We start from the raw sequence: 26,895 nt of genomic DNA on the forward strand, positions 1-26,895 counted from the left end.
ACGTAGTCGTAGTGCATCGTGGAACTTCTTCTGTACACCGACGTGTTTCAGAAGAGATGGGTTCACGTTTCTTTTCAGATGCGAATACACACGGTTTGTTGGAACTGAATCCGTGGATACTCGATTCTCAACAATGTTGCACAACAGTAACTTATGGTCAGTGACATTTGCAAGCATATGACATTGCATTTACCGTAGGTATAATCCAGAATGGAGACGTATTAAAATGTGGTCGACCTTACTCTGGATTCTCCCATTAGTCCAGGTCCACAGAAAGCTGTTGTTGGTGTTGAACTGGGTTGAGCGCACATCCATAGCGTACAATCGCAGGAATAGTCTCATTTGATTACCATTCTCGTTGATTTGCTGGTGGCCAGCATATGGTCCAATAAACTGGGCTTCATCAGCGGACAATGAAACGCAGCTTAAGTGGCTGTTGAAATTCCCAGCAATTAACAATCGCTGTTGATTTGGAACCTATGACAAAAGCCGACCTAGACTTGAAAAAAAATCTATCGGCGTTGGAGTTTGGTCCGTGTACGTTGATAAGCGTCAAGCTATAAGTCTAAGAATTGACCTATTAAAATATCAATATAAATTAGAGATTTTTTTTAATTCTTGAAATAGCCTACCAAATAACTTATATCAATCTTCTGCGCATAGGGGCCATGATTACTAACTTGTTGTAGCTTTATATCGGACCCAAGCCGAATCAAAACCGCTAATCCACGCTTCCTCATAGATGCAGCATTTCCTCCCGTAAGCCAGCTATAATTCGAAGTGGTCGTTGACTGGCACCTAAGGTTTACCTCCTGTAATACAGCCAACCGTACGCCCTTTTCCAATAGAACAGTGTCGATAGAGTCGCGTTTCATATCGTTCCTACATCCCTTGACGTTCCATGATGCAAAACGTATTCCTTGAGATGCGGCGATTAACACACAAACAATAAATCTTTCCAAAATCGTCATTGTCGTTTAAACAGCCGAACAGTCTGTTTGTCTGGGTAAACAATTTTCCCAACGGTCAAAACCTCTTCTTGGATAAATAGTTTAAATTCTGAAAAGGACTGTTTGTAATTTATTCTTGAATTCCCGCTCACTTTGCCACCAGCGCTATAGAAAACGATGCATGTACGCTTCCATCGCGTGCGGAAGTCGAACGTTGCAAATTAATATATTTATGATTCTGCTTATTTTTCCTTTATTCCGGACATTTTTGAGCATAATTTCTTCTAGGATTCTGATGATATCCACTGAAAGATAGGCGAGTGGCTTCAGTGGCGATGCGGCCTATGAGTCGTTCCTTTTCCACTGCTGGTTCATCCAACTGGGAGCTACTTTCAGTTACTTGATTAGGCTGACCTCCGAGCAGTTTGCACAATGCTAATAAATTTACACAAATTATGATGAAAAATACCCTCCATTTCGTATAGCTACGTAGTCCTACACTCCAAATAATCTAAACGTTGTTTCCACCTGAATTTTCAGTTACGTTTTACGTGCACACGTAGCTGCAAATGCTTCAGAAAATTCAGGTGAAACTTACGTGTCCGGTGAATTCTATCCAAAACTCAGGTAGAACTTACCTGATTTTCACGTAGAATGATAATTTTATCAAAACATCTGGTAAAAGTTACGTGAATTTCAGGTGGAAAAAATCTACGTTCTTTTTCAGGTGGAAACAACGTGCAGATTTTTTTGGGTGTACGTTACCTTTGCGTACAACCCGATTGGGCTGCTCCTTTGAGTTTTTTCCTTTCTCGTTTATCAAAAGCTTTTCACAAAGAAGTTCTTTTTCGAAAAAAAAGCAAAACATAAATTCTTGTCTTCTGGCTTTTTCAGCCTGAATTATACTCAAACGGGTTTCCATTTGCATTGCACGACGTTTCGGCCCTTTTCTAGGGTCCTTTTCAAGGGAAAAGCTGTCTGCCATTCTTCTTACACTTAACATCTATAAACATGAGGATTTTGAAATGGCGATTTATCTGTCCAACGTCACAGATTCGATGCGTCGAGTAAGAGATTTCGACCAAGTATTGGGGTGAACATTACTACCGAGATTTTATAAGTAACATTGATAAATATTAGAAAAAATATTTTGAGCTTTTTAGCGGAATGTCTGCACTTGTCATAACACGAGTTTGTACAATCCCATTTAATTCCACCACTTAAGGTCACTCCTGACGGAATCCAAGTTTCAAAGTGCTCGCGTTTTCGGGGGCACAACAGGAGGCGGCGCACAACTGTCATTGTTGTTGATTTAGCTTTGCTGCGTTGCAGCATGCGTGAAAAAATAAAAATGACAGTTGTGTGTTGCTTCCGTATCGAGTGGTGTGCCCCCGAAAACGCGAGCACTTTCAAACTTGGATTCTGTAAGGAGTGACCTTAAGTCGTGTCAAGTACGAGACACCGAAGACTCCCTTAGTGTTGAGGTCGAAATACGTATCTATCAGGGTACAATTGAGTGGTGGAATTAAATGGGATTGTACAAACTCGTCTTATGACAAGAGATTGATAAATACCTCAAAGACATGACTGATCCCGTAGCAGAGCACGAAGACTTTTCAAAAATGTGCCAAGAAGAGAGTAAGTCAGTAGTGAAGTTCCATGCTCGCCTTACGGAAAAACTTCTTCTGTGCGGTTACAGTCCAAGGGATCAGGATCGATTCGTTCGATCCTTTGATAGCCATGGAATTGGGATGTACATTTTAAGTATTCCAGTGTGTGACGCATTAGAGTGGGGCGTCATGGTCATTTTTTCAAATCAATGGTTTTTCGAAGCCATTCTGGGTCCTGAACAACTGTGCAGAATTTGGGACCGATTGGTTGCTTCATCGCTTTCCGCATCGCGTTTGAAGTTTGTATTGAAATTAGTATGGGAGAACGTATATTTTTGCATTTCTACTACTAGAGGTTTCAGTTCATCGTAAATCGAATGGCACATTGCGTTAAAGTATAACCCAAAGGATGTCGAAAAACTTTGCTGAAGAAGGCACGTTGCTGGAACGTCCACGAAAAAAGTTATAACCCTTCGAAGATTGAGTGCTCACACCATATGCAAAAAATCGTTTATTCTGCCAGCACTGCCGAACTACATAGACCAATAATTTAACTGAGTGTTATTTCAAAATAATTGATCTTATAGGGCTTTAGAGCTAATGGGAGCTATCCAGAATCATTTCACAAAGAAAAAAATCCGATGAGAAGGAAGATAGGTTTTACCCTTCAATATCCATGGGTCGTCCGGTAGTGCTGGCAGAAACATTGATTTCTTGCATATGGTTTGAACAATTAATTTTCGAAACGTAATAACATTTTTTGTAGACCTTCCAGCTACGTACCTTCTATGGCAAAGTCTTTCAGCATCTTCCAGACTATATGCTAACGTATTGAGTCACGTGATTGATGATAAATTGAAGCCGCTAATAACAAAAATGTAAAAAAGTACGTTTTCCCATACTAATCTCCATGTAAATTTGAAACGCGATGCGGCATGCGAGGTTGCAACCAATCGAGCCCATATTTTGCACAGTGGATTGGGGTCCCAAAACGATTCAGAAAAACCTTGATCTCACTTGATCGGACGAAGTTTGAGTTTTTCCATACAACTGCGCCCCACTCTAGTGACGCATGGAACGTGACAGCTGAAAATATAAACATTTCACTGCAAAAGATTTATCGTTTGTTTAACCAATAAATATCCAAAATAGTCAGATATCATATTGACAACGAGGATCAAGAACAAATTTATTGTAATGTAATAACAAAAAAGTGCGTTATTCAAACTAAAAATAAATAGAAAGAGTTGTGTCTGCGGGGCGTTTCCATAATGGTGCAGAACATTTCCATACCAAGTGTTTATTTGTTTGGTAACAAACTAAGTAAAAAGTACGTAATTTACTAAAATGTATGTTAAATTTTGTTTGATTTCGAATTAGCTTAAAAAAACATCATCAATTAGATTTTGGTAGAGAAATAGTATTCTGAAAAATGTATACCTAATTGGTAGTGATTGTGATACTTGAATAATTAAGATAATAAAACCACTAGAGTTCATCGTTCACAGATTTATTCTGCAGATCAAATTCAAAATTTTCATAGCTTGCTTATCTCTTAAGATCAACACATCTTTCTTTTGTAACGAGCATGTCGTTTCATGATTTATTGTTCAATATATGTTACTCGTAATATTCGTAATTAGGATTTAATAAATCAATTTAATAATTTGCCAAATATGTTGAACCAGCCTAGAGCACAAATTCAAAATTCACTACATTAGCGTTCATTCTGTTCATGAGCGGCACTCTCAAGAAGCGCAAAACAAAATTAATTATGTGAGTTCCTACTGACGTTGTGAGCGGCCGTGGGAATTGATTGCCCCTAAAATGATTAAATCTGCCGGGTGGCTTGTAGCACATGCTATCGCCCGCGTGCATCGAACCGTTGAGAATCCTTTCGGGTTGCAATGACCTTTGGCGTTTTCTTTCCACCCAAGATTTTGGGGCCGAACAGCGAGATGGATGATTGAAGCTGTTCGTGGAAAGAGACGCAAACATGCGCGAATATGATTATTTAGAGCGCGAGAGTAATTTTCGGAATCACGAAATTAACTTCGTGATGTCCGGTGATGCAATTTGCAATTTGGCGGTTATTCTGAGGATTCCCAAGTTGATCAAGTTCACTTCGAACTGATCCGTGGAAGAGGCAGGAGTGGCCCAAAGTTCTCGCGCCGTGGTGTCTTGTAATAGGTAGTGACATGAAAGACAATCAATTAGTTGAACTTAATTAAATTTAAATCCCTTTCCCTAGTTGTAGCTATCAGTAATTGTGTGCGCGATTGTTATAGGCGGTGTGTTATCGTGTGTGGCTTTGGTCCAGTAAAGGTAATTTGTGCTATTTTGTGCTTTTGTGAACGGTCTAAAATAACACGTTGGTCGTGTAACGAATTATTTAAAGGTTTCTTGCCAAGCCGTTAATCCGTCCGTGGCACCACAATCGAACTCCCAGTGGCCATTTCTGACCCCACCATCAGGCTCAGAAGTTCTCCCGGGGCACGCCGGAAGAGGGACGCTTCCGTTTTTCCACGCTCCCTAGGCAGGACGAACCAAGTGCAAACGTTATTTCCGTTCCCCTAGTGACGACTAGTGGAACCTCGACGCACGTGTCGCGTCGCGCGCAATCGAAGTAAGTAGCGATGATTGAGTGAACCGACCGCCAACCAACAGCACACGCTTAAAATGACTTACATATTTTTGTGTTCCGTTCACACAAAACGGGCCTCTCCTGGAACAACTCATATTATGAGTAACTACGATGTTACTCATTTTTGTGTAACCGATGGCCGATGATTTTCGGTGAGTTCATTTTACACAGCGAGAGAGCAGTCGGAAATCGAACCTAACCTCAATTGTATGTTTTCAAATCAATGTTTAAGTAAGCCAACTTTTCCATACTTATTCGGAGGCTTCTCCAATCGTTTTGATCAACAAAACAAAGTGCGATGATTGTATTCGCACTTTTTTTTTGTTTCGCCATCAAAACAAAAGGAAAAACCTCCGAAAAAGTAGGATTTCTTGCAGCACATTCTGCACACGTTCGCCATCATAGCGACCCGAAGGGATTTTGACAGTTCGAGGCAAACTCACTTACACATATCATGCACATGTGAGACAGTACACAGCGACTGCTTATGTTTCACACAAAATTTTCACTCATAGTGAGAGTTGGCCAAGGCGTCGCCGGGATGTGTGAAAGCTATTCATGCGATGTGTACTTGACTTTAAGCGTGCAGAAAGGCAATCCGCCTACCCCCGGCGGCAACAGAGCTTCATCGCCGAACGAGAGAGCAGCAGCGAATTCACCGCACGCTTAAAGTCAAGTACACATCGCATGAATAGCTTTCACACATCCCGGCGACGCCTTGGCCAACTCTCACTATGAGTGAAAATTTTGTGTGAAACATAAGCAGTCGCTGTGTACTGTCTCACATGTGCATGATATGTAAGTGAGTTTGCCTCGAACTGTCAAAGTCCCTTCGGGTCGCTATGATGGCGAACGTGCAGAATGTGCTGTAAGAAATCCTACTTTTCGAGGTTTTTCCTTTGTTTTGATGGCGAAACAAAAAAAGTGCGAATACAATCATCGCACTTTGTTTTGTTGATCAAAACGATTGGAGAAGCCTCCGAATAAGTATGGATAAGTTGGCTTACTTAAACATTGATTTGAAAACATACAATTGAGGTTAGGTTCGATTTGACTGCTCTCGCTGTGTAAAATGAACTCACCGAAAATCATCGGCCATCGGTTACACAAAAATGAGTAACATCGTAGTTACTCATAATATGAGTTGTTCCAGGAGAGGCCTGTTTTGTGTGAACGGAACACAAAAATATGTAAGTCATTTTAAGCGTGTGGAAAGGTTGAGAGAGAATAGAAAGAGAAGAGCGAAGAGAAATGAACACTGATGTAGAAGGATAGAAAGTAGAAATAAAGCCCAAAATTGTTCGGATAAAAGCTCGTTTGTTGCGTATGTGATGTCGAAACATTTCCGTTGTACAGTATAAGAGATGAGGAAGCGGACAAATAGATCCACGCAATAAATGTTGGTCCCAATTTAGTGAAATGAGTTGAGTGTTTTTCATGTCACACGTGTCCCGTTTGTAGTTTTTTGTTGTAGAAATTGTTTTACTGGGGAGGTTGGCTCTGAAACCAACCGGGCAACTTTTAGTCGGACACGGGTCGGTTCGATTGGGAATTTCGGGATACTTGCCGGTGGTGATAAAACCCTTATATAATTCATCACTGGCCGATAATTATAATCTTTTCTAGATAATTATACTCATAAACCGCATTAGTAGCGTTTCTTTTTGCGGACAGTTTCAGTCAGCCATCTTACTTCCCGGACCAAATTTCCCCTGAAAGGTCTCAACGGTCGGGCAACCCAAATATTGGTGGATGGTCTCCCTCGGGAGTGGCGCTTAAGCCATCACACTTTTAAGCCGGGAAGGTCAGAAAGGCTGACGGTTATATTTTTTATATAATTTTGTTAAAATACGTATTGTTCATATACAAATCATAATACAAATGAATTAGTCGAGTCAAGTACGAGACACTGAAGACGACCTTACTGTTGAGGTCGAAATACGTATCTGTCAAGGTACAATTAAGTGGTGAAATTAAATGGGATTCATAAGACGAGTTTAGACAATCCCATTGAATTCCACCACTTAATTGTATCTTGACAGATACGTATTTCGACCTCAAAGGTAAGGCCGTCTTCAGTGTCTCGTACTTGACTCGACTTGAAGAAAATGATCGCAGCTTACACTATTTAAACTATGCCTAGGTATAATAATTTATCTAGGTACTTATCTTACTACGGTGCTTATTTCTACTCGCTTGATGCGCTTAATGCTTAGGTATAAACTTGAAGAGCCAGGAGCTACCATTTCCTTGATCTTTATTCAACAACCGCGTTTGTACCTGTCGGTAGATTTCCAAGCTCTCAGCAACATCAAGTTTCCACGGGGAAGAGACATTTCTTAAAATTTTAATGTTTGATGTCGTAATTGAATGATTTTCCTGATATACATGTTCAGCTACCTTAGACCTAAACTCATAATTTAATCCCTTATCAGTTTCCTCTTAGCCTTTACTTACTTCTGCAATATGTTCTTTGAACCTTACATCTAACGATCTTTTTGTTTGACCTACATATACTTTATCACACTGTGAACAATTAATTTGATAAACCCCGGCCTTATTTAACATTTCTACTCTATCCTTTGTGGAGCCCAACAGTGTCTTCAGTTGATTGCTTCTGCTGGAGAATACTAAATCGATGCCGAATTTCCTCAGTCGATGGCGTAGCTGGTGGGTGATGTGTCGATCATAGGGAACCGATACCCTCTTCAGTGGTTCATCGATCGGTGTCAGTGTTGTCAGTTCGTTTTTCCGTAGGTTCCTCTGCTTCTTGCTGATGATTGCTTGTATTGTTCTTTCCTTGTATCCGTTTATCCTCGCTGTTTCCAAGATGTGTTGTAGCTCCTTCGTTTTTCCTTCTTCGCTCAGGGGAATCGTCTGCATCCTGTGGATCATGTGATGAAAAGCTGCCATTTTGTGCTGATACGAATGATTTGATGTGTATGGGATGACTCTCATGGTGTTGGTGGGCTTCCTGTAGATTTCGAAGTCTAATGTTGCATTTGTTCCCTTGATAACCAGTAGATCCAAAAAAGGTAATTTACCTTCCTTTTCCTCCTCGTGGGTGAATTTGATGTCTTTATGCACGTTGTTTATCGCTTCCAAAATCCTGGGTAGATCTTTCCGGTTGATAATGCTGAAAATGTCGTCCACGTATCTCCACCATTTCTCGGGTAGTACTCCTTGTTCCTCTAGGCTGTCCTCCAAATTCGCCATGAATAATTCGCACAAAAACGGTGATAGCGGATTTCCCATAGGTGCACCCTTCGTTTGTTTGTAGAAGCTTCCACGGAATGTAAAGTAGTTCTCGTTCATACATAATCTTGCAAGCTTGAGATACATTTTTACCTTTCCTCGCCATGCTGTATCCGTCTGTTGTCCTAGTAGCCAATCCTCCAAAAGGTTCAGAGCATCCTTCACTGGAACGCTTGGGAACAATGCCGCTACGTCGAATGATACCATGATGTCCTCTTCTCCGATGTTTCCTGATTCCAATATCCTCTTGGTGAACTCCTGGGTGTTTACAACTGATCTGCTGGGGAACGGCTTCGGCATACTCTGGAACTCCTTGACTAACCACTTGGCCAAGTTTTGTGTAGGGGATCCCACTGATGAAACTATTTCTCGCATCTCTGTACCTGGCTTATGTATCTTTGGTAGTCCTTTGATCCTTGGTAACACAGGGTTCGTCATTTTAACCTGGGCTTCTCCGATGATCGTCTTGCATTCCTTTATCGTTTTATCCGTAAGTCGGATTAGTCCGGGTAGTGGGTCCACTCTCAAATGCCTGTATGGTCCTCCGTTGATTTTTGTCGTCATCTGTTCATCGTAGTCCTCTTTGTCCATTATCACCACTGCGTTTCCTTTGTCCGCCTTCATGTAGTAAACTGGTTTCTCCTTTAACTCCTTTAAAATCCTCCTCTCGTCTTTGTTCGATGTACCATGATGTCCTGCTTTGATGGCGTCTGCTACGATGTTTCTCACAGTATTCTGGTCCCGTTGGAAGGAGAAACCAGTTTACTACATGAAGGCAGACAAAGGAAACGCAGTGGTTATAATGGACAAAGAGGACTACGATGAACAGATGACGACAAAAATCAACGGAGGACCATACAGGCATTTGAGAGTGGACCCACTACCCGGACTAGTCCGACTTACGGATAAAACGATAAAGGAATGCAAGACGCAAGTTAGACGACGCAAGTTACCAAGGATCAAAGGACTACCAAAGATACATAAGCCAGGTACAGAGATGCGAGAAATAGTTTCATCAGTGGGATCCCCTACACAAAACTTGGCCAAGTGGTTAGTCAAGGAGTTCCAGAGTATGCCGAAGCCGTTCACCAGCAGATTAGTTGTAAACACCCAGGAGTTCACCAAGAGGATATTGGAGTCAGGAAACATCGGAGAAGAGGACATCATGGTATCATTCGACATAGCGGCATTGTTCCCAAGCGTTCCAGTGAAGGATGCTCTGAACCTTGGGGAGGAGTGGCTACTAGAACAACGGACGGATACAGCAGGGCGTGGAAACGGAAAGATGTATCTCAAGCGTGCAAGATTATGTATGAACGAGAACTACTTTACATTCCGTGGAAGCTTCTACAAACAAACGAAGGGTGCACCTATGGAAATCCGCTATCACCGTTTTTGTGCGAATTATTCATGGCGAATTTGGAGGACAGCCTAGAGGAACAAGGAGTACTACCCGAGAAATGGTGGAGATACGTGGACGACATTTTCAGCATTATCAACCGGAAAGATCTACCCAGGATTTTGGAAGCGATAAACAACGTGCATAAAGACATCAAATTCACCCACGAGGAGGAAAAGGAAGGTAAATTACCTTTTTTGGATCTACTGGTTATCAAGGGAACAAATGCAACATTAGAGTTCGAAATCTACAGGAAGCCCACCAACACCATGAGAGTCATCCCATACACATCAAATCATTCGTATCAGCACAAAATGGCAGCTTTTCATCACATGATCCACAGGATGCAGACGATTCCCCTGAGCGAAGAAGGAAAAACGAAGGAGCTACAACACATCTTGGAAACAGCGAGGATAAACGGATACAAGGAAAGAACAATACAAGCAATCATCAGCAAGAAGCAGAGGAACCTACGGAAAACGAACTGACAACACTGACACCGATCGATGAACCACTGAAGAGGGTATCGGTTCCCTATGATCGACACATCACCCACCAGCTACGCCATCGACTGAGGAAATTCGGCATCGATTTAGTATTCTCCAGCAGAAGCAATCAACTGAAGACACTGTTGGGCTCCACAAAGGATAGAGTAGAAATGTTAAATAAGGCCGGGGTTTATCAAATTAATTGTTCACAGTGTGATAAAGTATATGTAGTTCAAACTAAAAGATCGTTAGATGTAAGGTTCAAAGAACATATTGCAGAAGTAAGTAAGGCTAAGAGGGAAACTGATAAGGGATTAAATTATGAGTTTAGGTCTAAGGTAGCTGAACATGTATATCAGGAAAATCATTCAATTACGACATCAAACATTAAAATTTTAAGAAATGTCTCTTCCCCGTGGAAACTTGATGTTGCTGAGAGCTTGGAAATCTACCGACAGGTACAAACGCGGTTGTTGAATAAAGATCAAGGAAATGGTAGCTCCTGGCTCTTCAAGTTTATACCTAAGCATTAAGCGCATCAAGCGAGTAGAAATAAGCACCGTAGTAAGATAAGTACCTAGATAAATTATTATACCTAGGCATAGTTTAAATAGTGTAAGCTGCGATCATTTTCTTCAAGTCGAGTCAAGTACGAGACACTGAAGACGGCCTTACCTTTGAGGTCGAAATACGTATCTGTCAAGATACAATTAAGTGGTGGAATTCAATGGGATTGTCTAAACTCGTCTTATGACAGGTGAAAACATTCCACTAAAAAGCTCAAAATAATTTTCTTATCTAAATGGGATTGTACAAACTCGTCTTATGACAAGTGAATGAATTATAATTATTATTCAAATTTGGTTACATTACATAATATTTATAACGTCTAGGTATTTCTTGAATGCATGAACCAAGTGGCAATCCTTTTACTACAGTATAATTTCCTTCGTCATTGAATCCTACAAAATCTTCTTCTGAAAATCTTCTTTTTTCAAATGACCGACATTTCCTTTAAACTGTTTACCAATTCCTAGATCTTGGATTGTTGCTTTAGGACCGGATTTTTACAATACAGTTGTAACCGTTCGCAAATCGTCTGAGGGAATTATTAAACCTTGGTGGCGTAAGCGCAACTCTCGCGTAAGAGAGACCAACAGTCTGTTGACTTGCCCGACTATTTTTGAGACAATTCCTCAGGGGAAATCCTCGAACGGTTGCTGGCTGAATTTTCAAAATCACCCGCTGTTTCCTGGAAAACCACCCTAAAATCCCTTGCCCTGATTACCCTTGTAATCACTTAAGCTCGCTCAACAATAAACGCAAAATCAAAAGAGGAATAGAAGTCTGAGATGCAATCTACCAACGAAATAACGGAAACGTAAAAGAGAACAGCAGGTTCTCACGGAACTGCCGAAACAAAATCAATTGACTCTCAGAGCTTCAAATTCAACAAATTTATTATTCTACCACTTCATTCGGGTTGGACGGGATTTCTGTACTAGCTAAGGGAGAAACTATTTCATGGCCATGATTATCTAAGTTTCCACGTACCTGCGCAGGATTTTGGTAGCGTGACGGGTTCCGGCGGATGCCGAAGACGGAGGGATTTCCGGCGGAGTGCCGGAGACGATGTTTTCCGGCGGGACGCCCAAGACGAAGGATTATTCCGGCGGTGCCGAAGACGAAGGTTCTTCCGGCGGTGTGCCGAAGACGAAGGTTCTTCCGGCGGTGTGCCGAAGACGATGGTTCTTCCGGCGTTGTGCCGAAGACGAAGGTTCTTCCTACCGTGCTGGCGACGCAGTTGTCGCGATGGCGTCGTGATACCGGCGGCTTGCCAGTGGGCGTTCGATGCTCCACACGATGGCGGCGTGAGCTTGTGTCAAAATGGCCGAACTAAAGGTGCGGAGGGAGTGGCGGCTGGACGGAAGGCTTCCGATTTGAAACCGTCGAGAGCGTCCGGAATAACCGTTCCCTCGAACTAGTAGCCCACTTTCCCTTACGACCCGGCTGCACGTACCTTTCCGATTCACCGGGCGAGGACTAAAAGAAAGCTACTAATTCTCGGTTCGGGTTCGGTTCTGCGTACGATAATTTGTGACGTACGAGAACCGCGCTCTCGACACCTGACCACCAGGGGGGTTGTAGCGTAATGGTGGCCTTATCGACAGTTTTAGGCGACTGTTGGGTGAGTTTCGCTCGACTAACTAAACGAACTTCACTCTCCTCCGTTTGACTACCTCGTAAGGTGGGCATTAGCGGACACACAAGCTCAATTTGGTCGCACTGCGACTCACAACAAAAAGGACGGAACCCCAATTCGACTCCGCTGGTCGTCACACAATTCCAGCCCGTTCAAAAAAAAAGCGCCTACGCGCTTTTTTGTCTCTATATCTGCTCCGGCAAATGGAGAGAATCGCAAAATTGTCAGACGCACTGACCGAAATAAGCAGCTATCTTCTGCAAACTTTGAAGGAACACGTTTCACTTTTGTAGAAATACTTTAAATTCTTCGGAACTTGGAAACCGCGATACTTCTCTTCCTCTAGTGCGAGCGAAAATGAACGAGCTTAAGGATTTCTACCTTCAAGAAACCTTGAAGGACAATTACTGGTTATGTACACAGATTCAAATGGCGATATCAATTTGGCGCCTTCCCAGGATCGAGCAAATGGTTGAAAAAGAGCTATCTAGTTTCAGGAGCCATTACTGCACTCACTGAAACAGTTCTTAGACGCAAACCGCTCGAAATATTTCCTCACCCGAGACAGTCAAATATTCGGGCAAATACTGATAATATTATGGTCTCGCTTTGGACTGTGAATCGTCAAGCCGACTTAACGAATTCAAGCATTATTTTGCTTAAAAAGAGAAAAACGTCCAAAGCTAATTAAATTCAAATAATCTAATTATTACAACAAAAAAACAAGCAAAAAATAATTGATGACTAATAATTAAGCTTCAACTCATTTAAATATTATTTTAGATAAAAGGATAAAAACGTCAAAGCTATTTATTAATTGAAAATAATAATCTAATTTCATAATATATTTACAAATGATTTTGCTTAAAAAGATAAAAACGTCTGAAGCTTTAAGCAAATCCAATAACATTATTCCAAAAAATCCACACCGCGTTACACAGTATCGGTATCTGTTGCGATCAAAGGTTGTTTACAATTTGTTCGATGGTGTTAAGTGTTGCATCAACACACTGCACAGTGTTGCTTTTTGTCGATTTCGTGCGCTTTTTTAATAGCATCGTTTCTGTTGATTTTTTCGCTGTAGTTTGTTTGGAGGAAACGTTAGATATCATAAAGGGCTTTTTTTGAGAAAATCTGTGAAATGATTAATCCACCTAAAAGTGAGATAAATTTTTTTCTTTTTCACCTAAACCGTATATGCGCCTAGTGTCTAAGAGAAAGTTGTAGCGGATGGTATTTTAGGCCACTTTGCCAAAAATCATGTATCTGTGACTTATACTTTACTAGATATGTGACATTTACCGTGGAAGGCCCCTAAAATCAGTTTTTTGAGCATAACTTTTTTTATATGTTTCATGCACTGTTACACCCTTGCGAAGTGTCTTTAAAAAATCTGTGATTTGTAGAGGAAGTTTGAAATCGATATAACACACGTGTAATTTCGTGTAAACATAAGTTTCAATCACTAGAGAAAAGTAGAAGAACAGTAGTTTCTGAATCCTAAAAAGTTTTAGGGCCATTTTGCGCCGGAACAGGCTATTTGATTTCTGAACACCCCTAGAAAAACACCTTTTTCATTATAACTTTTAAGCTTTAAGAGATAGCGCTTCGCAATGTTCCACAAAAACGTGTAGTTTTGTTTGACAAATAACTTTGTAGAAGGTTGGAAAAGTCTTGGAAAAATAGAAAAAAAGTTATGATAAAAAATGTGATTTTAGGGATCTTCCATTGAAAAAGTCACATATTTTTGAAAGTATAATTGTTAGACATGGGGTGTCTTTGGCAATATGGCTCAAAATACTATCCGCTACAGCTTTCCCGAAGACACTATGTGTATATCTAGTCGTAATGAAAAAGTCTTTTAGTTTTGCACTTAGTGTACGAGAAAGGCAAAAAAGGTGTCTTTTAAATGTCTACACATACACACATACACTCATACACACATACAGACATCAGCTCAGTTTATCGAATTTCTATATAAAACTATGGGCTTATGGGCCACCATCAAATATTGGTTTTTAGTGCGATCCTATAGCCTATACCAGTCTTGCAAAATGTCGTGACCATCACCAGATGATCAGATATGAAAACAAAAACCACCACGCTTTTAAACGATGTTCTTTACTGACAATCACTGCAAGCGCATCGTGACATGTAGAAGCTGACACGTGAGTACCTTCGGTAAGCGTGACACCCAGATTGACAACCACAAGCTGAGAGCCATAAAGAGCATCAGGTCGGTCAGCTGTCAAAAGTGCAGGTGAGCACCGTTATTGATTGATTTTGTTGTCGTTTGATTGGAATGACGTCGTTTTTTAATTGATAAATCAATAGTTAAATTAGGGTTCATTCACAAAACATAACGCTAAAATGGACCTGGGTGCTGAAAGCCCCTACCCACCCTCTCGTAACGTATTTTGTATGGGAGGGTTCTGAAATTTATATGGGCCGTATTTGTGAATGGCTCTAACTAAGTTTTTACGAATTTGATCCAGATAATCTTTTGAAAAGGCCAAATTTTTTTATTGATTTTTTCAAATGGATACAATTAAAAAACGACGCATCATACAAAAAAATGTTATATGGGTGACTATCGCAAAATCAGTCAAAGTTTCTAATAAAGATATCGGAAACAATTCAAATTGAGCCCTGCACTGAAAAAAATCAGTTTCAAAAAATAAAACTCGATTTGCGAAAAAACGCTTTTTTTGATTTGTATGAAATTGGGTCTCAAGATAGGTGATTATGTTCCCTACCAACCGTCCATACATCGCAAGCTGGGCACTTTGAAGGAAAAAAGTTTTTCTATCAAAACTTTTTCTTGTCGAAATTATTTTCAGTGTATTTTTATCTGTTGCGATTAGTTACGACCTAAATATTGTACTCTGCTTGACTGTACAGGAATATTTAAATATATGTATGTATATGTTAAATCCACTGGCACCCCTTGACACTGAGAAAAAAATCAATTCCGACAAGAAAAATTTTTGTTAGAAAACTTTTTCCCTTAAAAGTGTCAAGCTTGCGATGTATGGACGGTTGGTAGGGAACATAATCACCTATCTTGAGACACAATTTCATACAAATCAAAAAAAGCGTTTCTTCGCAAATCGAGTTTTAATTTTTGAAACTGTTGAAACTGATTTTTTTTCAGTGTAGGGCTCAATTTGAATTGTTTCCGATATCTTTATTAGAAACTTTGAACGATTTTGCGATAGTCACCCATACAACATTTTTTTGTAGGATGCGTCGTTTTTTAATTGTATCCATTTGAAAAAAATCAATAAAAAAAATTTGGCCTTTTTCAAAAGATAAAATTTGGAAAAACTATGTATGTACTTTTCTTTTATTGTGCTTCCAGTTGAAAACCGAAGTGAGCTCTCGCGACAATTGAGTTTTTCCTTATTTCCTGATGTTGCAACTGCATCGCGACTAGTGCGCATCTATGCCACCGTCGTGCGCCATGATGCGCACAAAAGGAAACGGGAGAAAACTCGATTGTCGCGAGAGCTCACTTCGGTTTTCAACTGGAAGTACAATAATAGCACCTCTTAAAATATTGCACAAAAAGTCAATATAAACAATAAGAACACTTAAATGTTCCCAAAAAATCTATTTTGGCTTCATGCATTTTTATCACAGCAAAAATCCATTAATTCCGCTAAGTGGATTATTCCATTGCTGTCGAGCGTTGATTTCGAACCAAACACCACATAGGTCAAGTGATCATCACGATAGTCAAGATGACATGGATATGACAACAACAACATCAGGAAAGTTTTCCTATCATTCATGCTGGTGATCACAGGCAGAAGAAGTGAAGACATGGTGAGTGACCAAGCGCTGGTTGCTAAAATGTCACTTTCATGGTGATCGTTACACCAAGCATGTGAGATCCACATTGAGCATCACAATTGAGTACTTGACACATGACCTGGATTTTGTTATTGTCACGCTTTGCGTGACTTGTACGGTGACACTTTGCAGCACTGGCCTATACATAATCTTAGTGTACGAGTAAGGCCAAAAACAAGAAAATTTAAAATCTATATAACTCGTTTGTAATTTCGTGTAAACACAAGCTTCAATCGCTAGGCAAGAGTCAACATACAGCAGCTTCAGAGAACTAAAAAGTTGTCTGCGCCATTTTGCGCCGGACCAAGTTATACGATTCTCAAATGCCCCTAGAAAAAACATATTTTCTCAAATAACTTATCAATTTTAAGAGATAGAGCTTCGCAATGTTCTACAAAAACGTGTATTTTTATTAGCCAAACAACTTTGTAGAAGGGTGTAAAAGTGCCTGAAACATAAAAAAAGTTATGCTCAAAAAACTGATTTTAGGAGCCTTCCACGGTAAATGTCACATATCTAGTAAAGTATAAGTCACAGATACATGATTTTTGGCAAAGTGGCCTAAAATACCATCCGCTACAACTTTCTCGAAGACACTAGGCGCATATACGGTTTAGGTGAAAAAGAAAAATTTTTATCTCACTTTTAGGTGGATTAATCATTTCACAGATTTTCTCAAAAAAAGCCCTTTATGATATCTAACGTTTCCTCCAAACAAACTACAGCGAAAAAATCAACAGAAACGATGCTATTAAAAAAGCGCACGAAATCGACAAAAAGCAACACTGTGCACTGTCTCCCTCGTGAATATTAGATTGCTTCGCATGTCGTCTTGCATCTTCGCACTCCTTCCCCTTTTTCTTTTGTACCAAATCTCGAACCCGATAGTCATCAGAGTTCAGTACAGCCGTCTCAATATTGCCAATAGATGCAAGCTTAGAGCGGATCGTTCGACCAAAGCACAATTGTGTTGGCGTCTTTCCGGTAGATGAATGTGGAGTAGGGTAATACATTATCAAATAATATTCTAAATCTTTCTTCCAGTTTCTTCCCAAAGCGTGGCTAATTTGTAAACGTTTTTAAAGCGATCGTTTCGGTATTTCCACCAATATCAACCCACGGCCGCGATTGCAGTTCCCGCCGACTCATCGGTACAGGTTTGCTCGTAAGGCCATCCATCCGCCATCGACAATCGACATCCTTTGCATATGACAACACAGTCTTCTGCCTCTTTGTCCATCGAAGGCCACCATGCTCGATCCCTCAAACTTTTATCATAACTGACTCCCCAGGATGTCCCTCATGCGCAAGATTAATCATTCTGTATCGTAAAGATATTGGTACTACTAGCTCATTTCCTCGAACCATAGTGTCTCCTACAAATTCTAATTCGTCCTTGAATGGTTAAAACGGCTTCACTCTCGAATCATTCCAATTTCCAGATTTCAAACTTTCTTTAACAGCAACAAGTTCTAAATCATCATGCGACGCGTTTTCAATTACTTCTATGTCAATTGCAACGGATTTTTGTATGGCTAGAACCAGAAAACTATACTTTCTTGTTCAAATCCTTTTAATTTTCAGGACAGGTTACCAATCTGGATAAGGAATCCGCTACGTTTCCACTACCCTTCCGATGTTTTACGGTAAATTCAAATGATTGTAGTCGTAGACCCCACCATAGCATATTATTCACGGTTAAGGATTTGACTCATCTTTGAACTGTACCAATATAGCTGCAAGTGCACCAGGAGATGCATCAGCTATTACTCTAGTTCGTTACGTGTTATCGAAATAGCGAAGCGTTTTGACATCGGAAATTGTTTTCTTAAGTTCCTCAAAAAGCAATCTTAATATTCATTTCTTCATTTGAACTGATTTTGACTACAAATCAGTGATCTAAGAGAAGCTTATTGATCCCGCTAGTGTGAATACATTGCTTATATCCATTTGATATGCGGATGTATTTACGCGGGGCTTACTTTGCTGAAAATTACCTCAAGATGTGGTCTGTAGCTTCTTGTTATAGGGTCTTTGGATGCATAGTAGAGCTATCACCTTCTAACTCTAGGGCTAAAACTGTTTCCATCTGGTGGTATAGAAATATCAATAAATAGATGTAGACAGGTTTCTTCCATAAAAGCACTGCCGGACAGTGGGAGATAGAATGGAATCACAAAATCAATGATCTAAGAGAAGCTGTTTTTGTAGCAAGGTCGGGAAGAAATTTTCCAACATAAGTGACTGGACCCAAGAAGCTCCGTACTTCTTCTGGTGTTATAGACTCCCGATATTTTTGCAGCGCATCAATTTTGTTAATTGAAGGCCGAATTCCTTGTGGTGTCATCAAATGACCGAGAAATTTAATTTCGCTTGTCTTGTAGATGCATTTTTCATGCTTCAACAAGACATTTCGGGATTAACACTACTAAAACTTTCTCCAGCGCTCTAGTGTTTTTGTTCTTCTTCTTCAATGACTGTACATTCCAATAATAATAACTAACATAGTAGTAGAACTTTTAGCATCTTATATCTATGGATATCTGTTTTCTTGATTGTTTATTTGAATTTGCTGAATGCGTGAATATATCTGAAACACAAAATCTTTGAATATCTGAGTTTCAACGTATCCTCCAAATATGTAGAAGAAAATGTCTCTCTTTGGCATCAATAAATTGATTGGTGTTGTGTTGTCGAAGCATTGTAGCTGTTTTATATAGTTTTCAGGTTATCTTTATTATGAGAGAACAATTTCCATCGATATTTAGAGAAGGCAAAATACTGAGATGGCGAATTTCGTCAATATTCTGAGAAGCCGGTTTTCGTCAAAATACTGAGAAGGCGGTTTTCGTCAATATTCAAAGTAGCGGTTTTCGTCGATATTCTGGGAAAATGGTTTTCGCCAAAATACTGAGAAGGCAGTTTTCGCCAATAATCAGAGAAGGCTGTTTTCGTCAAGGTACTGAGGAGGCGGTTTTCGTTAATATTCAGCGAAAGTTTATTTCGTCAACACTTTTGCTAAGACGGTTTCTGTCAATATTCAGAGAAGGCAGTTTCCGTCAAATACTTAAGATGCGGTTTTCGTGGTTTTGAGGAAGTGATTTTAGTCAACATTTAGAGACGGCGTATTCCGTCTAAATACTGAAAAAGCGGGTTTCGTAAGCATTCTGAGGAGGCGTTTTTCGTTAATATTCTGATAAATTTAATGTATAATGATTTAATGACCCTTTCGGCCAATCGACGCTTTCAGCCAAACGACCCTTTCGGCCAAACGACCCTTTCAACCAAATGACCCTTTCGGGCTAATGACCCTTTCGGTCAAAAGACCATTTCGGCCAAATGACCCTTTTGGCCAAATGACCCATTCGATCAAACGACCCTTTCGGCCAGATGGGTTTCGGCCTAATGGTTTGTTCGGCCCAGTAGCATTCGGCCAAATGGCTTTCGGCCGAATGGGTTTCGGCCAAATTACCCTTCCCCCCTTGCTGGTTTGGTTAATAATAGAAGAAGGCTACTACGCAAGTATGATGACATTAAAATTTATGTAAACATTTCGACAAAGCAGATTTCGCTTAGAGTAGAGTGGGGCAAGAGTACGCACTTAGTTTTCAATCGATCATGTAGCCCTTATGAAGCAAACTTCTGCATATCATATCAGTATCGAACATTCGTATACTGTTCCTATATGTTACCCAGTGAAAAAAATATTGAAATTATTGTAATTCGTTTTAGTAGAAACCTTATTTCAAGACATGTGAAAAGCGCACTCGTACCCCACCGATGGGGTAAGAGTGCGCATCAGGTGGGGTAAGAGTACACAATTTTCCAAATATGAGTTTCAAGTATGTGTAAATGTAAACTTCCACACGAAACAAGCGTTGTCTTTTTTTAGTTTAAGTATTGACCTCTTGTAAAACCAACGGAATTAATGTTCTGCACCATAAAGTACTCTGTACAATAGGTTATAGAAATGGTTCACCTGATTGAACATATCTATCTATCTATCTATCTATCTATCTATCTATCTATCTATCTATCTATCTATCTATCTATCTATCTATCTATATATATAAAACTCAAAAACTCAATGTTTGTATGTTTGTATGTTTGTTTGTATGTATGTTCCAGCATAACTTCTGAACCCATTTATCGATTTCAACCAAATTTGGAACACTCATTCTTTATCTTAAGGAAACGACGATAGGGGGGTTAGAGCTGATCTTTGGAACAGGGGGAGGGTGTGGGGGAGGAGTATTGCTTAGTTATTGATCAACTCAGTGTACCTTTTGAACCCCATTGGCCGATTTCAACCAAATTTGGAACACTCATTCTTTATCTTAAAGAGCCGACATTAGGGGAGTTAGGGATGCTGTTTGGAAACGGGGGAGGGTGTGGGGGTGGTGTATTGCTTAGTTATTGGTCAACTCAGTGTATCTTCTGAACCCTTTGGCCGATTTTAACCAAATTTGAAACACACATTCTTTATCCTTAAGAGATGACGATAGGGAGGTGTAGCATGCTCTTTGGAAAAGGAGGAGGGTGCGGGGGAGGGTTATTCCTTAGTTATTGGTCAACTCAGTGTACCTTTTGTGAGTTCTGTGCGTGATCTCTCTTGTTTCGGACAGCAGAACGATCGCGCGGTCGGCCGAATTATTGTGTTCTGCATTGCGCGGCCGGTAATAAAATTAATCAGTTCAGTGCGTGATCTCTTGTTTCGGACAGCAGAACGATCGCGCGGTCGGCCGAATTATTGTGTTCTGCATTGCGCGGCCGGTAATAAAATTAATCAGTTCAGTGCGTGATCTCTCTTGTTTCGGACAGCAGAACGATCGCGCGGTCGGCCGAATTATTGTGTTCTGCATTGCGCGGCCGGTAATAAAATTAATCAGTTCTGTGCGTGATCTCTCTTGTTTCGGACAGCAGAACGATCGCGCGGTCGGCCGAATTATTGTGTTCTTCATTGCGCGGCCGGTAATAAAATTAATCAGTTCTGTGCGTGATCTCTCTTGTTTCGGACAGCAGAACGATCGCGCGGTCGGCCGAATTATTGTGTTCTGCATTGCGCGGCCGGTAATAAAATTAATCAGTTCAGTGCGTGATCTCTCTTGTTTCGGACAGCAGAACGATCGCGCGGTCGGCCGAATTATTGTGTTCTGCATTGCGCGGCCGGTAATAAAATTAATCAGTTCTGTGCGTGATCTCTCTTGTTTCGGACAGCAGAACGATCGCGTGGTCGGCCGAATTATTGTGTTCTGCATTGCGCGACCGGTAATAAAATTAATCAGTTCAGTGCGTGATCTCTCTTGTTTCGGACAGCAGAACGATCGCGCGGTCGGCCGAATTATTGTGTTCTGCATTGCGCGGTCGGTAATAAAATTAATCAGTTCTGTGCGTGATCTCTCTTGTTTCGGACAGCAGAACGATCGCGTGGTCGGCCGAATTATTGTGTTCTGCATTGCGCGACCGGTAATAAAATTAATCAGTTCAGTGCGTGATCTCTCTTGTTTCGGACAGCAGAACGATCGCGCGGTCGGCCGAATTATTGTGTTCTTCATTGCGCGGCCGGTAATAAAATTAATCAGTTCAGTGCGTGATCTCTCATGTTTCGGACAGCAGAACGATCGCGCGGTCGGCCGAATTATTGTGTTCTGCATTGCGCGGCCGGTAATAAAATTAATCAGTTCAGTGCGTGATCTCTCTTGTTTCGGACAGCAGAACGATCGCGCGGTCGGCCGAATTATTGTGTTCTTCATTGCGCGGCCGGTAATAAAATTAATCAGTTCTGTGCGTGATCTCTCTTGTTTCGGACAGCAGAACGATCGCGTGGTCGGCCGAATTATTGTGTTCTGCATTGCGCGGCCGGTAATAAAATTAATCAGTTCAGTGCGTGATCTCTCTTGTTTCGGACAGCAGAATGATCGCGCGGTCGGCCGAATTATTGTGTTCTGCATTGCGCGGCCGGTAATAAAATTAATCAGTTCAGTGCGTGATCTCTCTTGTTTCGGACAGCAGAACGATCGCGCGGTCGGCCGAATTATTGTGTTCTGCATTGCGCGGCCGGTAATAAAATTAATCAGTTCAGTGCGTGATCTCTCTTGTTTCGGACAGCAGAACGATCGCGCGGTCGGCCGAATTATTGTGTTCTTCATTGCGCGGCCGGTAATAAAATTAATCAGTTCAGTGCGTGATCTCTCTTGTTTCGGACAGCAGAACGATCGCGCGGTCGGCCGAATTATTGTGTTCTGCATTGCGCGGCCGGTAAAAAAAATCAGTTCAGTGCGTGATCTCTTATTTCGGACAGCAGAACGATCGCGCGGTCGGCCGAATTATTGTGTTCTGCATTGCGCGGCCGGTAAAAAAATCAGTTCAGTGCGTGATCTCTTGTTTCGGACAGCAGAACGATCGCGCGGTCGGCCGAATTATTGTGTTCTTCATTGCGCGGCCGGTAATAAAATTAATCAGTTCAGTGCGTGATCTCTCTTGTTTCGGACAGCAGAACGATCGCGCGGTCGGCCGAATTATTGTGTTCTGCATTGCGCGGCCGGTAATAAAATTAATCAGTTCAGTGCGTGATCTCTCTTGTTTCGGACAGCAGAACGATCGCGCGGTCGGCCGAATTATTGTGTTCTGCATTGCGCGGCCGGTAATAAAATTAATCAGTTCAGTGCGTGATCTCTCTTGTTTCGGACAGCAGAACGATCGCGCGGTCGGCCGAATTATTGTGTTCTGCATTGCGCGGCCGGTAATAAAATTAATCAGTTCAGTGCGTGATCTCTCTTGTTTCGGACAGCAGAACGATCGCGCGGTCGGCCGAATTATTGTGTTCTGCATTGCGCGGCCGGTAATAAAATTAATCAGTTCAGTGCGTGATCTCTTGTTTCGGACAGCAGAACGATCGCGCGGTCGGCCGAATTATTGTGTTCTGCATTGCGCGGCCGGTAATAAAATTAATCAGTTCAGTGCGTGATCTCTCTTGTTTCGGACAGCAGAACGATCGCGCGGTCGGCCGAATTATTGTGTTCTGCATTGCGCGGCCGGTAATAAAATTAATCAGTTCAGTGCGTGATCTCTCTTGTTTCGGACAGCAGAACGATCGCGCGGTCGGCCGAATTATTGTGTTCTGCATTGCGCGGCCGGTAATAAAATTAATCAGTTCAGTGCGTGATCTCTCTTGTTTCGGACAGCAGAACGATCGCGCGGTCGGCCGAATTATTGTGTTCTGCATTGCGCGGCCGGTAATAAAATCAATCAGTTCAGTGCGTGATCTCTCTTGTTTCGGACAGCAGAACGATCGCGCGGTCGGCCGAATTATTCTGCATTGCGTGGCCGGTAATAAAATTAATCAGTTCAGTGCGTGATCTCTCTTGTTTCGGACAGCAGAACGATCGCGCGGTCGGCCGAATTATTGTGTTCTGCATTGCGCGGCCGGTAATAAAATTAATCAGTTCAGTGCGTGATCTCTCTTGTTTCGGACAGCAGAACGATCGCGCGGTCGGCCGAATTATTGTGTTCTGCATTGCGCGGCCGGTAATAAAATTAATCAGTTCAGTGCGTGATCTCTCTTGTTTCGGACAGCAGAACGATCGCGCGGTCGGCCGAATTATTGTGTTCTGCATTGCGCGGCCGGTAATAAAATTAATCAGTTCAGTGCGTGATCTCTCTTGTTTCGGACAGCAGAACGATCGCGCGGTCGGCCGAATTATTGTGTTCTGCATTGCGCGGCCGGTAATAAAATTAATCAGTTCAGTGCGTGATCTCTCTTGTTTCGGACAGCAGAACGATCGCGCGGTCGGCCGAATTATTGTGTTCTGCATTGCGCGGCCGGTAATAAAATTAATCAGTTCTGTGCGTGATCTCTCTTGTTTCGGACAGCAGAACGATCGCGTGGTCGGCCGAATTATTGTGTTCTGCATTGCGCGGCCGGTAATAAAATTAATCAGTTCAGTGCGTGATCGCGTTTGTTTTGGATAGCAGAACGATCGCGCGGTCGGCCGAATTATTGTGTTCTGCATTGCGCGGCCGGTAATAAAATTAATCAGTTCAGTGCGTGATCTCTCTTGTTTTGGACAGCAGAACGATCGCGCGGTCGGCCGAATTATTGTGTTCTGCATTGCGCGGCCGGTAATAAAATTAATCAGTTCAGTGCGTGATCTCTCTTGTTTCGAGGCGGGCTTGGTAGTCATATGGCTACTGCTTCTGCCTCATAAGCAGGAGGTCATGGTTTCAATCCCAGGTCCGTTCCATTCTCCAACTTTTTATCTTTCTCTTTATTTCTTATGTTCTAGCAATCACTAGAACTGGAAATGGACTTCCATACCGTTTCCATTACTATTCCTATACCTTCAACTTGAGTATTCTAACAGTAATCTGCTAGAATTGGAAATGAACTATAAAGCTCGTTTCCTACATCCAATTAGAAATTCCATCAGTTACCTTCTCCTACCTATCACATTGGCAGCTCGTTAACCTAGACGGACCCCTGCTTCTCCAACCTAACCCAGAAATTCCAACAAATTCCGCATGAACTCGTGGCAAGTGCAGAGGTATATTCGGCTTGCAGTGGGCGAGTGATTGCATCATCATTTCCTCCCCTTCCTACATTGACTTGCATTCTGACGTGGCAGGCGCCAGTATGACCCTAACAAATGAGATCACCAGTACTTGTACATTGAAGATGTGTGCTAGTCCCAAGCAAACATCTGTTGGTTCCCTGTGCAAGAACAGCTGATCTGGTCATAATGGAGTAGCAACTACGAGCAGTCAATCAAGCTCAAGCTCAAGCTCAAGCAACTCAGTGTACCTTTTGAACCCCTTGGCTGATTTCAACCAAATTTGGAACACAAATTCTTTATCTTAAGGAGGAGGCGATAGGGGGGTAGATCATGCTCTTTGGAAAAGAGGGAGGGTGTGGGGAGAGAGGTATTGCTAAGTTATCGATCAACTCAGTGTAAATTCTGAACCCCTTACCGATTTCAACTAAATTTGGAACACAAATTCTTTATCTAAGGAAGGGGGCGATAGGGGGTAGATCATGCTCTTTGGAAAATGGGGAGGGTGTGGGGGAGGGCCATTGCTTATTTATTAATCAACTCAGTGTAACTTCTGAACCATTGGCCGATTTCAACCAAATTTGGAACACAAATTCTTTATCTTAAGAAGGGATCGATAGGGGGGAAAATCATGCTCTTTGAAAATGGTGGAGGGTGTGGGGAGGTGTATTGCTTAGATATCGATTAACTCAGTGTAACTTCTGAACCCATTGGCCGATTTCAACTAAATTTGGAACACAAATTCTTTATCCTACCGAGGGGACGATAGGGGGGTTAAGTATGCTTTTTGGAAAAGAGGGAGGGTGTAGGCGAAGGGTGTAGCTTAGTTATCGATCAAATCAGTGTAATTTCTGAACCCCTAGGCCGATTTCAACCAAATTTGGAACACAAATTCTTTGTCTTAAGGAGGGGACGATACGGAGTTAAGCATGCTCTTTGGAAAAAGGGAGGGTTTGGGGGGAGGGGTATTGCTTAGTTATCGATCAACTTAGTGTAAATTCTGATCCCTTCTTCTTCTTCTTCTTCTTATTGGCATTACATCCCAACACTGGGACAGAGCCGCCTCGCAGCTTAGTGTTCATTAAGCACTTCCACAGTTATTAACTGCGAGGTTTCTAAGCCAAGTTACCATTTTTGCATTCGTATATCATGAGGCTAACACGATGATACTTTTATGCCCAGGGAAGTCGTGACAATTTCCAATCCGAAAATTGCCTAGACCGGCACCGGGAATCGAACCCAGCCACCCTCAGCATGGTCTTGCTTTGTAGCCGTGCGTCTTACCGCACGGCTAAGGAGGGCCCCTTGGCCGAATTTAACCGAATTTGGAACACAAATTCTTTATTTTTAGGAGACGACAATCCGACAATCAATTCAAACCAAACACGTAAACACGTAAAAGAAACTATTATATCTCTCTACCCAAAAGAAACTATTATATAGAGGCTGGAAGGAACTTTTTGGAATGGGAGGGGGGGGGGGGGTTATTGGGGTTGGGTATTGTTTAGAAAACGACTTAATTCAAAATACCTCTTATTTAGTACATTTCCCTGAAAATGACATATCCCTGAATGTCATTTTTGCAGTTAATGCAGGCCATTAACATAACACTATTTGGCCTAAGGTCATTCGACATGAAGGGCAGTTGGGATAATTAAGAACAGCATCAGAAAAATGTTGCATAGGAAGCCAGCATTTGCTGGGTATAAAATAATCATAATTGTTACGCTTTATCGGAATAATGGTATGCCCAGTGAAAGGCAATGATTAATGTGTTTCCTTCTGAATGGTGGATGTGTTGCTTCTTTAAAAGTAGGCATTTGCCCGGAATAAGGCAAAGGTGGGTGTGATCCCTTCTTTGAAAATATGCGTTTGCCCGGAATATGGCATCGATGGATGTTTTTCCTTCTTTAGAAAAAGACGTTTGCCTGGAATAAAGCTT

The sequence above is a fragment of the Armigeres subalbatus genome, chromosome 3 (assembly GCF_024139115.2).
Source record: "Armigeres subalbatus isolate Guangzhou_Male chromosome 3, GZ_Asu_2, whole genome shotgun sequence".
In the NCBI taxonomy this organism is placed as follows: domain Eukaryota; kingdom Metazoa; phylum Arthropoda; class Insecta; order Diptera; family Culicidae; genus Armigeres; species Armigeres subalbatus.